This window comes from Vulpes lagopus, chromosome 5, assembly GCF_018345385.1.
Source record: "Vulpes lagopus strain Blue_001 chromosome 5, ASM1834538v1, whole genome shotgun sequence".
Classification (NCBI taxonomy): Eukaryota; Metazoa; Chordata; class Mammalia; order Carnivora; family Canidae; genus Vulpes; species Vulpes lagopus.
In genome coordinates, this window is record NC_054828.1 from 83039578 (window position 1) to 83052888 (window position 13311).

The window sequence follows — 13311 nt, forward strand, 5'->3', positions numbered from 1 at the left end:
TTCTAGCTTTGCCTCCTTGCACGGTGAGCCCCTGGGCAGGGTGGTGGGGGCCCTTCCTTTGTTTCTCCATGACCCTGCTTGGTACAGGATGAGGCTCAGGGCAGATGCTCCTGGGGGGTTTTGCAGCAGCCCCTTAGAGAAAGCCTGTAGTGCTCATGGAGTTGCTCTAATGGAGCTGTCTCAACAATCCCATTCTCTTGCCCGTCACTGATGCAAGAATGCTGACAGAAGACTGCGGGGACTCACAGGGAATGATTCCTCCCCTCCTTAGACAGGGAAACAGGAAGACAGGTCCTTTGCCTTCCTCTGAGTGTATTCATACCTAGATAGGAGACCAAGAATTCCTGCAGCATCCAGTGGCAAAGCCGAGACACAGGAGGTCAAGTGCATTGCAGAAACATGGAGCAAGAGCCCCGATGAACCTTCTTAGAATAAGAAATCATCAATTTCTCTCAGTGTTTCATCTGGTTGGAGATGGATGTTATGTTATTCACAGCTATAGAGCAGCCACCTGGCAGGGTGAGAATTGGGGTGGTGCCCAGAGAAACCCCGTGGCTGCTGCTGAATTGGGACTGCCTGATACCAGAGCCTTTTCTTCTCTCCCTTTTTCCTTTCCAGATAGAAGTTTGAGTTTTGTCTCAGACCACCCGAGGCTCAATGGGGGATGGCCAGACCTGTCTCATTGGTCCATTCTATCTCAAATAATGCACATCCAAAAGGCTCATCAGATGGTCCTTCCCTTCCCCATCTCCCTGCTGTCTTGCTTGCAAAGACAGTCTTTGTATGTCTTCCCTGCTGCATGCTGAAGGAAAAGGGGCCTGAGGCCTCAAGTAGAAGAATCCTCGAGCCTGCCTTCAACCCCAAGCCAATCAGATCCAAAGGGCTTTCAACCGGAAAGGGCAACCTGGAGCCCCACCATGATCAGAGCACTGTCTTTTATGATTTAATATCATTGGGATATGGACTATATCTCACCGTGGACCTGAGAAAACAAAACTTGCCCATCCAGAGGTGCTGCATGATGTTAGGGAAACCCCAGTGGCCCATGCTGTGCTGTGCTAGGGATGGGTCTCAGCAGCCCAGGTCATACCCTAGTAGTAGTCCCTGAGGGTACTAGCAACGGAGGGTCTGGGCCTGGTAACAACATGTCAAGCAGGGTATGAGGGGCAGAGCCTTGCCTCACCTGTCCAGTGCTCCTGATCTTCAAGTGTGAAGTAAAACTCAGTGTTACCTGGATCTCCAAGGACTTGGCTAAACCTTGTGCCCTGAAAGCAAGAGCCAACAAATGAAGCATGGTGGCAAGGCTCCAAGTTTCACCATGAACTGGCAGGTAGAAACAAGCTTGAACTGCAGCCAGAAGGGTTTGGGTGAGTACAAGGTAGACGTCCTGAAAAAATGGATGGACCACTGTAGAAACGGGCAACCAGTAACATTTTCTCTGATTCTCTTTTAGGCATGAGTATCTTTAACGGTAGGAGGGCTATTCAGGAGACAGGTTTGGAATTGATGCTTTCCTAACCCATATGCTAGAGTTAAGTGACCTCCAGCCCCTCCTGCCCCTCTCCAACCCTGGAGAGGGGTGCATGCCCTCAGTCTCAGTTCTGAAACACCAAGGCTGAAGGGTGTACGGCCTGTCTCTTGTTTCCTGAGACTTTCGGGAAACCCAAATGCAAAGCAATTATAGTGGGGTGCTTTATATTTCTCCAAATGAAAATATTTTCCAATATTTTCCTTTTTGGGGTTACTTGCTAGCATTTTGCTATCTCCCAGTCATGTTGGAAGTTTGGTCATCAAATTTCATGCACACACACAGAAGGACAAAGGGAGCTACAATTCTGTGTATGTGCCTCAATCTCTGGCAAGGAAGGTGGAGGGGAAGACAGTGGTGAGCTCTCTACTCAGAGCTGGACTCTGGGAGTAGGAGAGCACAGCTCAGGGAAGAACTCTTGTAGACGTCTAGACTTCAGGTGGAAGAGGAGCAGACAGTGCTCACCTCAGCCCCATGGCCAGGGCTGTGTTCTCATGGCCCACCTAAATCATCTCTAGCTGAATTTTATGGGAAGCAACGTGTTTCCTGCCCTTGGGAAACCCTGGCCTGATGAGGGAGTCATCAAAGAACTTCCAGGTGATCCTTGGACTCAGGAAATTTCATGTGCACTGGCTCAGATATAAAGCAGAGATATGAGTGTAAGATAATAGTTCTAATACTTGCACAACTAGGAATCTTTGGTATCTGAGATTCAGTGTCTGAGCATTGTGGCAGGGCAAAGAAAAAAAAAAAAAAGAAGTCCTTTACCCAGAGACCTGAAGCAACAGGGAATTCCTGGACCTGCATCTTTAAGCCCTGGCATCCTAGAAATTAGTTACTGAGGTTTTATTGATGGGCTGGGGTGGGCAGGAATGTCCCATCACCTCTGCTTTCAGTAACACCACAAATAAATCTCTGTCTATTCTAGAGCCTTCTTTTGCTAAAAGGCATAGCCCTCTGATGTCCTTGTCTTCCTTCTAAGACATCCCTGGCAGTAAACTCCTTTAAGGTGACATCTTTGGATTCCCTAGAAAATAGAGCCTGAGGCAAGCCTTAAGATGCTAATGCTTTATTTCAGAGATTCAAATCCAGGGCAGCAAGGATAAAGCAAAGTAAAAGGCAAGCAGTAAAGAAGGAATGGTGTAAAATGATACATTATTGCACTGGCCATTGCTTCTTACAAGTTGCAAAAAGACACAGCTTATCAAGATGTAGATGCTTCCCATTAGCCAGGCAAGACATCTCTGGACAGGCTATACAGAAAAAGTGTACTTTAGAACAGTGTGTCAGAAGGGGAAGGGGGAGATAATTTTATCTGAGGTTCTCTTCCATATTCTCTCTTTCAAAATCCATCTCATGGGGATATGACTAACCTGAACTTCCTGACTGTATCACTTGGCTCTTTCAGCAGCTACTTACAAAGTCAGATCCTGCATTGTGCATATTGATGCTTCTTCTAAGTCTGAAAGTGCAGTAGGTGCAGATCAGCTGGTCAACCTCAGATGGCAGGCCCAAGCAGGCATGTAAAGAGTCAGCTGACTGTGGTGGCAGCTGAGGAAGAGTGAGTGGCTGAGGGTCTGAGAGCATTTGAGATGATTCACAATGTATGTCCAGTGGAAATGGAGAGGGTCCTTAGAAGAGGAGGATGGGAAGGGGTCCTGCAGAGAGTCAGGGGCCTTAGAGATCAGGGAAAGTCAGAGAAGAAGAAAATCTGGGATAGAAAAGACAAAGATGGCATACTGAAGATTTCATGGAATCTGAAATAGGCCAAGTAGAAGGACTCAGTGACTCTGGGTATGAAGTTACTCCAATTCTGGAAGCCACTCCAAGGGCATTCCTCTGGATTTAAAAGCACATTAAATTAGACTTCTCTTGGCCGGTGTTTGCTGTCAGTTTTAAAGAAAAGTCTTCTTTTTTTATTCTCACCCATGTGGCAAATAGTAAAAAGGCCATGAATTCTTCTCCTCCCCAAATCCATGCCCTTGCAATATGACATTGTAGATCTTCCCATCAAGAGGTAAAGTCTGTTTCCCCAACTCTTGGGTCTGTGCTGACTCAGTGACTTACTTTAGACCTCAAGACATTAACAAACTAGATACAAGTAGAGGCTTGGCAAGCACCATTGTGTGTGGCAGCTTGGCATCTTGCTAAGCTTAGGGCCCTACAACCACTGTATGAATGACCCTGAGTTAGCTGGCTGGAGGATGAGGGGCCATAAGAAGGAGAACTGAGGTGCCTCATCAGATATGAATGGGTCCATCCCTGTTCATCTAGTTGCTAGCTGACCTATCAGCTGACTATAGACCCACAAGGAAGCCTAGTGAAGATCCGCTGAGGCTTCCTACAGTAAAATAATTTCCCACCTGATCCAAGAATCATGTGCTAAATAATCAAATGGTTATTGTTTCAAGCTACTAATTTGGGGGGTTGATCATCATGCAGTGAAAGCCAACTAATTCAACCTCAACAACTCATTCTGTATGAACTCATAGATTATGTTCAGTCAAGATTTTCCAAACGGAGCTGAAGTTTGGAAGTTTGATTTTCTCTAGAGCCCACTAGAGAAAATCACCTGAATGACACTGGGTGGTGGTAGTGGATGTTGATGCTAGTAATGGTACTGATGGTTGTGAGAATGTCGGTGATAGCAGTAGTAGAGGCGTTGCTGGCAGTGTGTAAAGATATTTGTGATGGTGAACGTGTAATGGTTGTGGTGTGGATGATAAAATTAGCAGTGAGGGCAGTGATATAGAAGTTGATGATGTTTGTGAAAGTGATTATGGTGGCAGTGGTTGTGATAGATATTAATAGTCACAGTAATGACAACTGGGGATGATTGTGGTGGTGGTGGTCATGACTGTTGGTGATGGTGATGATAATCATGGTGAAAACAATGGAGAAAGTGACAAAGGTGGGGATAATGATGGCAGTTGATATTTACTGGATGGTGGCAATGGTGATAATTGTCATGACTGTAGTAATGGTGATAATTGTCATGACTGTAGTAATGGTGATGATGATTATGGTGCTGAAGATGATAATTTTAATGGCAATAAGCTAAAGATTTGTCTAGATTTTTATGATTTTCAAGACCCATGGCCTGGATTTCTCTTGCCCATTTTAATTCAACACCAAAGCCTAGCTCCCAAATGAAGAGGGATTTTCTGAGAAAATAATCCTATGAGCTGAGAAGATTAGAACTCCTGGCTTCAGTTCCTTTTTTGACAGGAACTGATGAACTAGAGCCTAGATTGAAGTGGGAAAAGAGTGAGGCATCTCAGCTATCAGCACTGGCTGCCTCTTTGAAGGCAGAATGAGAGAAAAGCCATGCAGGACACACAAAAGGCTGGTGAGCTGGTGAGGGAAGGAAAGACAGGTTTCAAATCACCACAAGCCAGAAGCCACATATCTGGGTCTCCTGGAGCTCCAAGAGCATGCTCTTTTGTCCTGGAAAGAGCCCAAAAGCTTTAGAGAGAGGCATGGTCAATGAGAATATGGCCAGAATGGGTCACTGTGGCTGTTTTTGAGGAAGGCCTCAAGGGACCAAAGGCTCAGTCTTGATGGCTTGGAGTGCTTATCATCTGCCACCTGAGTTGGGAGGAGCCCACTGTGACTTTAGTCTGCCCCAGCCACACTGGAGTATGAGCTGTGGAGTACACTGTGAGGCCAGAGGATGGAGAGAGAGTGAAAGAAGATGCTGAGGACAGACTGCTGGCTTGGTGGGCAGTGTGATCCACAGGGCCATGCAGAGGTCAAATGTGGGGAGGACAGGGTGGGCCAGATCTGTCCCAGCTGCAGTGCAGCTGGTCCCTGACCGGTCATCCAGACCTTAGTGAGGACTGGGAATGCTGTGGTGGTTTTATCACTGAAGACGGGCCCTCCTGCTGGCCTGTTGAATGCAGCCAGAGCTTCTCTGCTGGTTCCCAGAATCCTGCTCTGCGAATGCACACCCATATTTCCCTCTAGCCAAATGTGACCTCCCACCCATCTACCTGCTGTCACTAAATATAGGCATAGATGGGAGCCGGGTGGAGTACGCTGAGCTAGGGATACCCTGTCCATATGGCAGGGCCCCCTCCTCGAATGTGATCCTGAACAGGCTCAAGACAGGTGTCAGTGAAGTGGGAAGAGAGTAGGGAAGGGTAAATAATTGATTTGGAAGTCCCAGAGCTCGTGGAAGACCCAGAGATGTCTGCAAAACTAGACTAGGATATAAAACTCTGAGAGATGTTTCAAAGGCCATGTAGAGGGAGGAAAGACACAACTTCTTGAGCCCCAGCTGGGTCTGTAGAGCTTTGGAACATGGGTGTCTTTAGCTAGCTTGAAAAGTAGCTCATTTCTGTATCTGGGTCTTAATGAAGGCATATCCTATTAAAAGGTGCTTGCTCAGGTGCCTGGGTGGCTCAGTTGGTTAAGGGTCTGCCTTTGGCTCAAGTCATGATCCCAGGGACCTGGTATTGAGCCCCATGTTGGGCTTCCTACTTGGCGGGGAGCCTGCTTCTCCCTCTCCCTCTGCTCTGCCTCCCTAATCCCCTGCTTGTGCTCTCTCTTACTCACTCCCTCTCAAGTAAATAAATCTTAAAAAAAAAAAAAAAGATGCTTGCCCAAGGGGTGAGTGGGAACTGAAATGTAGACAGGCCAGACTCTACTCATCAAGGCCCGTGCCCTATTGGACTGCACTCTCTCAGAAGAGGGAACATCTTTTCCTAATCCCACAGAGGCATCGTGCAGGCTAGCAGGAGCTCTGGTTTAAATGTGCTTAGAGTATCAACTCCAGCTGAGGTTGGTTCCATCCCTGTTGCTCCAATAGGATGCACAGCCTTCAGCCAGTTAGTTAGTAGGAGGAATGGGACTGTGTCTTTTGAGCTCTTTCCTACAAAGGCCTGGAGTGAGCTGAATAAGCCTAGTATCTGCAGCCAGCACGGACAGGGGCCTGCTTTCAAGGTACTTAATATAGTCAAGGGAAAGAGACCATGATTACATAAATGATTATTAGGAGGTTCAGGGTAATGAGAAGAGCATATAATAGGGAATTTACTTTACCTGAAGGCTGGGTGAGATATCCCTTTCTTAGGAAGAGACAGTTCTGTTGAAATGTGAATAATGTGTAAAAGTTGGCAAAAAGAGGAGCGTGGGAATGGGGGGGTGGGGACAAGTGTGGTGGGCAGGGGAAGAGCATGTGTAGAGGTGTGAGGAGGATACATGGAAGTTGGCATGTGGCAGGGACAGTGCGGCTGTAGTGAGAGGGCACCCACTCTCTGAGATCAGGGGGTAGTCAGGCACCAGTGTGCAGAAATATGTATATTAAGAAGCCTGTTGATGTGACCTGTGTTCTGAAAAATCTCCCCAGCTGCTAAGTGAAAGTGGCCTGGGGGCAGGGAGGTTGATAGGCTGGTTGGTGGTGGCTTTGTTAGTAAGGCTGCAACAGTGGAGAGGCAGGTGCCCACTGGAATTCTTATTCAAAGCGGTTCTGGATCTAGTCTCCAGTCTTCCATGCCCCATACCTGGAAGGGACCAGCTTCATCCTTGCTCAGACTTCATCTTAGGCTGGGATCCCTGACTCTACTTTATAACCGTATTTTTAAAATAGATTAAGAAGACAGAAACAGGAAGAGCCAGCCTGGCACTTTGTACATTGCAGGGTCTTGCTCAGTATTTGGCAAATTAAGGAACAGTAGAGAAACACAATGCAATGTCAGTGAAAAATAGCAGTGCAGGTGCTCCATCTTTGTGCAGTTTAGTGAAGTTCTGTACAGGATGGGGTCGGGGGTGGGTAGAGATATAAAATCAATATGGAGAAGGGAAAGAAGAGCCTAGACTTTGCAGAGAAGCTTGCATTAACAAAATATAATTATTGGGGAACCTGGGTGGCTCAGTCAGTTAAGTGGTCATGAGATTTTGGCTTAGGTCATGAGATTGAGCCCTGCATCAGCCTCCATGCTCAGCGTGGAGCCTGCTTGGGATTCTCTTCCCCCCACCCTTGCTAGCTTTCTCTCACTCTCTCAAAAAAAAAAAATATTATTGAAGCAAATCCATAATAGGTACATTTTGGAGCAGTTGGCGGAAAGGAGAGGGAAAAAGCAGGGGCAAAGAAGTGTGGTGGGTGGGACTCTGGCCACTTCTGGGATGACCCTCCCCAGTGTTCCTGCCACAAAAGCCTCAGATTCCCCCACTTTGCCCTCCATGCTCCCTGGGGGAACTCCAGGGCTTTCTCTCTTGAGTCCATAGTCTTCATATGCAGGGAGGGTGGGAGGGGAGGGCACCCAGGGCATCCTGGGACTCCTCTTTCTACCCATTGAGGCCACTCTTTGGACGTGTCCCACCAGAAACCCAGATTCATCCAGACAGACAGGCCATGACTTAGTACATAGAGTTTTAGGAGCCATATGGGCCCCAGAGATGAGATAAGTATAAAATAAATGCCATTCACACTTAGAGTGCCGGTGGGGGCCCAGGTGAGAGGGTCCAGAGAGAGACCCATAGACTTTTTTGTTTTCCTCAGGTGTGGGCAAAGTTCACTTGAATTGCAAGCCTTCATTTATAGCATATTCTACAATGAATGGACAGGAGAGCTGTGACTTTTGAACGTATGAATATATGAAAGTCCCTTGAGATTCAGGTAATCAAGATAGGAGCATGCCACTCCATCAAAAAGGAAAGCACTCCTCATTTTACTGACGACTGTTGTACATTTGAAAAGATGACTATGCATTCTCAGAATTTCAAAGTAGTAGGGTGGACCTTGCAGCCCAGAGAAGAAAACCTTTTTTCATATTATTAGGCCAATCCATATCAGCAATTCTACTTGATAAAGTGAGATGGATGCCCTCCTTGAATCAGGCTAGGGCAGACCACTAATCTAAAGATGCCCCGGTGCAGGTGGGAAACCAGCAGAAAGGGAGCACCAGACCAGACACTGGATCCCAGGCTCCAGGCCCTGCCAGGGAGGGAGAGGGTGAGGAGGCCTTACAGGAGGTTGAGGGAGCGGTTGTGGAGGTCTGCGCCAAGATTCCTGCAGGCATCTTAGAGCCAGAAAGCTTGAGAGGTGACCGAAGGGCAGAGTGGGGTGGGTGGAGAAGGAGCCAGGCTGTTCCTGGGATCCAGGCCACCTTGGGGCCTCCCTGTCACTCCCTCTGGAATGCAGTAGAAGAATATAAGGTCCTTCCTTTTCCTGGGGTCTGGAGTCTGGAGATAGGAGATAGGAGTCTCCTTGTGCTCTGGGTGCTGCCAGCAGAAAGTGGCCTTGGGTCTGACCCCTGGGGAAGGGGGTGCTCAAAACAGGGAGAAAGAGGGCCATGGAGCTGGAGAAGCATGTGTGAGGGAGGCTAGAGTAACTTAATTCCTCTACAATAATCATTAGGTTTTAAGAGCTGGGTCCAGCTGAGACTCCTCACCCCTGAGGGCCTCCAGCACAGGGCTAAGCTCTGAGCATCCACACTCCAGTGTGGGAGGATGGAGCCACCTGATGGAGCCTGGTGAATTCCATATGGCTTTGGAGCCTGTGGCCTGAGGGATGGGGGTGGGGGGGGCATCTCCAGGGCTGTGGTGACACTGGGCACACAGGAGGAGAGGAAGGGCTGAGGAGCCAACCAGCCAATGGAGACCTGCAGGACTTGGGCCAGCTGAGGAAGGTGATGGTCTGAGTCATTTTAGAGAGGAGGCAAACTCCAGCGAGAGACAATGGAGGTGAGCCTGCAGGTGTCCTTTGCACAGTGCCTCTCCTTTTGTGTTCTCCATCAAGTCATTGTCTCTACCTTCTCACTGATCCTTTTATAGTGGGTTCAGGTCCCTGTACAAATATTGAGTGTCTCCCTTGTGCCAGCACTGCTTGAGGGACTTAGGATACATCAGTGAATAAAAGACACCAAGATCCCCCCCCCTACATGGGGTTCACATTCTGGTGGGAGCCCCGGCAGTCTGGAGGAGCAGTAGGTGGGAGGTGTTGCGAGTTTGGGAGCAGAGAGGGGGCTCTGGCCTCCAGAAGGAGACATAAAAGCAAAACCCAGGCCTGGACTTCAAAATAGTGCTAAGAGGATTTCAAGGTAGAGATTCAGACTTGTGGGGTAGGTTTGGGTAGATCCTGAGTCTCACTCAGGTACAAGGGATTAGACTGTAGGTATAAGACCCAGGCTGCTAGTGGATGGGCCCACTCTCCTCATGCTTCTCTTTCCTCTGGCCTCCCTGAGGGTGAGTGCTGAGCCCCTGGCTGTCCCTGCAGTGAAGACTGTCCTTTCTTCTATGTGGTCCTCAGTCTTCTTACCCACACATGGAGGTGTTGGTCCAGGTAGCTCTGATAGCCTGAGATCAGGCTGTGACAGATTCAGCATTTTTAATGGAAGATCCCCGAAAGAGAGGCCTTTCTCCTGGAATGTCCCAGATGCTTTGGTTTTCTTTCCTGGATGCTCTGGCAACTAGGGTTTCCTGTCAACCCCCAACTGCCAGTGAGGTGAGGGGTCAGGATCTGTCTCTATTTTGCAAATGGGCATATTGAGTCCCTGACCATTAGTGGTGAGCTTCTGGGAGAACTGGCCTGGCTGCTTTCCTCACACAGCTGGGGCCCAGAGTAGGAGCCCAGAATGGAACATACCTTAGACTCCCCCAGATGTAGAGGGAAAGGAGGTTAAGTGGGGCCCAGGCCCTGCTGGTACCTATGATATGAGGGACCCTAAATGCACACTTTGGAGGAGGAAGGAGAAGTATAAGGAAACCCATGTCTTGCTCTTCCTTTCCCTAGTTCCTAGGAGCTGGGGTGAGCTGAGAATGGAGACTGGGGACCAAGGCTCCCTGGTATCCTGCCCCATGGTAGAGGTAAAAGTAGGACATGCCATGGAACTCTCGGTCAAGTTTCTTGAAAAAATAGCAGTGTGGCACATGTGTCCAGCTTTGGCCCATCAAAGGCCTTCTGGTGTGCCAGAGCTCTTGGGCAAGCTGAACATGGCCTTGATCCTCGACCGCTTGTCTCTCTGCTCTGCTTCTCAGTCTGAGGCTGGTCCCCCTCCCTAGCGCTTTGTCTCCTCCCTGGAACCATCTTTGCTCCCTGGATTTGCTTCTGACCCTCATTTTCTTCCTAATTACGATCTCCCTGGCCAATCAGTGGTCAATCTATGTAATTATTGCTGCATCTATGCCACAAAACCAGTGTTAGAGTACATTGGCTGGATTCCTCTAGAAGACTATCAGTGGCTCTGCTGAGATGGGCCATCTTTCTGTGTCATGGAGCCCTCCCAGCCTGGGGGTACAGCTCTCTCTGGTGGGTCTTTGACCTTCTCTGGGGATGCCGTGGCATTGGACCCCCCAAGCTCTGGCCCCCTCTCCCTATTTTGCCTCTGATCCTCAGCCCAGGCTGCGTGCATCCCTCCCTCTGCAGGCAGCCTCCTGGCTGACTTCTCTCCCTGTCACATTCCTGGCTGTGAAGGGGACCTCTTCCAGGGCCCTGGGGAGATGACATGAGTTTGTTTGTTTTTCTCCTGTCTCCACTTCAAGGGCTCCACTGGCAAAAACAACACCCTGATGAGTTCCAGCTCTTCCCCTCCTTTGCCCTGAACATGGGAAAGACGGCCTCTACTCTCAGATGTGTCAGCTGAGGAAAGAGGAGCACAGGGGCTGGCTTTAGGAATGTCACTTGCTCTCATTGCCTTTTTGAGAAGTCATAGAGTCACAGGTCATCCACAAAGCTCCCCCTATGGGTCCAGCCCCAGAAGCCCCTCAGGGGAGACGGGAATACCATTGTTTAAGAATAAAGGCAAGCCTCAACCCAAAGGAATGAATCTAATGGGAAAATGCAGATTTGAAGATCAGAACATTTTTCCCAGTACCTCACACAAAACTGTGCACCAAGAAGCCTCCTCATAGCAATGGTGCGTGTTCCTGGACTATGCTAAACCTCTCAAATCATGACTATAAGAGCTTTCCTTCTAATGAGATGGCTGTCACACAGAACCAGTGAGAAGGGATTGTGCATGGGGCACAGTGTGTGTATACCCTTTAGGTGCCAAAGATAAGCCTGCTGAGGACCAGACTCTCTTTTATAGGACAGAGGGCAGAGTTGTGGTTTTCCTTAAGGGATAGTGTTTGGGGCAAAGAGGCTAATATTGACAGCCCAGTGGAAGGACAAGGTGAATGAATACTGACATTCTAAATACTACATCAACCACCACAAACTTGGGGTTGATGGGGCTGCCATCTTGGGCCTCAGGCCTGTTGTTGAGAATGGCCTAGGTTCTAGGGTGAGGAAGAAGTTGAACTATCTACAAGGATAGAGTAGAACTTTACTTTCCTTATGCACAAACTCCAGGCAAGCTCAGGGGCCACAGAAAAATGGGCCCAGGACCAGAGAGCCTTTCTGATGGCAAGTGTATTTCTGTGAAGAAGTGAATACAGGGATAGCTCTAAGGTCAATTAGGAGCCCATAAAGAGCCAAGCCAGAGCTACAGGACTGTCTGATTCATCTCCCATGGATTCTTAGACAACAAAAGAAGACTATGAGGCTCAAGATGCTAAAATAGGAGCTGATAGAGGAAAACAGAGCAGTGGAGGAAGAGAGATTCAGCTTCTTCAAATCCTCAAAGTTCAAGCCTTTGCCCAGCCACTTGACCCTCGGAGAAATGGTTGTAAAAAAGTTCACTTGAGGTTGTACAAGAGAAACAGTGTCATCTTGAGCTCCCTTAAGTACCTGCTTTGCATCTTCTCTGGTGGACAAGACTCTGGATTAATTGTTCCCACAAGACCAGATCTCCTGATCCTTTCCTGTAAGTTATTTGCCTAAAGAGAAACAAACACTAACCTTTAGGGAGTCTATATCTTTCCTGATCATTAAAATATAGACCTTGTCCCTGGAAAGCCCAGGTCTTATAGCCTAAGTCTGATACACTGGGCGTCTGTTGGTCAGCCTGAAAAAGAGAGCAGTCATGGATATGAAGTATATGCACTGGAACACAAAATGGACAGTGACCACAGCTGTCAAGTGGAGCTCCTTGAAACGGTGCTGGGGGTGCTCGACAGACTGTGGAGAGTGGGACAAGTGGAAGCTGGTCAGGAGAGCCTTCTGGGGGCTTTGTAAGGCTCATGTATTTGTAGAGAGGTGAAAAGAGGTGTTGCAGAGGAAAGGCTGGTAGGAACAAGCAGTCCTGTGCAGCTATGCACCAACATAATAGTGCTGCTAAAGGGCACTGGCAACAGCATTCTGCGGAAAGGGCCCCCTCCCCACACTGAGTTGTCCTCTCTGTATTTCCCCTACATATTTTCTCCTGGTCCCTGTTTTTGAAACATACCCCATACAGGCCATCTATATTCCTCTTGACATTTGGTGTCCAGAAATTATTCTCTCATCTACTCATTTAATCTGTATGTATTTAGCCTCTTCTATGCCCTAGATACTGTGCAGGGGTACAAAGATGAGTAAGACCCAGTTTAGTTCTCAGGAAGCCCTTAGCACTGCTCAATAGAATGCAGCATTGTTCAATAGAACCTTCTGTGATGATGGAAATGCTTTCTGTGATGTCTCATGGGAGTCACTGGTCACTTATGGGTATTGAGCACCTAAAATGTGGCTAGGGTAACTGAGGAACTGAATTCATATTCTATTTAATTGTAATTAATTTAAATTGAATAGCCATGTGTGACCAATATGAACCATAGTAGATAGCACATATGTAACTGAAAAGAGAGACAAGTAATCAGACTGTTACACTATTAGGACAGTGCAGTCGGGCCTGTCATTGTGATCTGGTCAAGGAAGAAGGGGAGAAGGAGTGACTGGATCTGCCTGGGAATTAGGAAGTCTT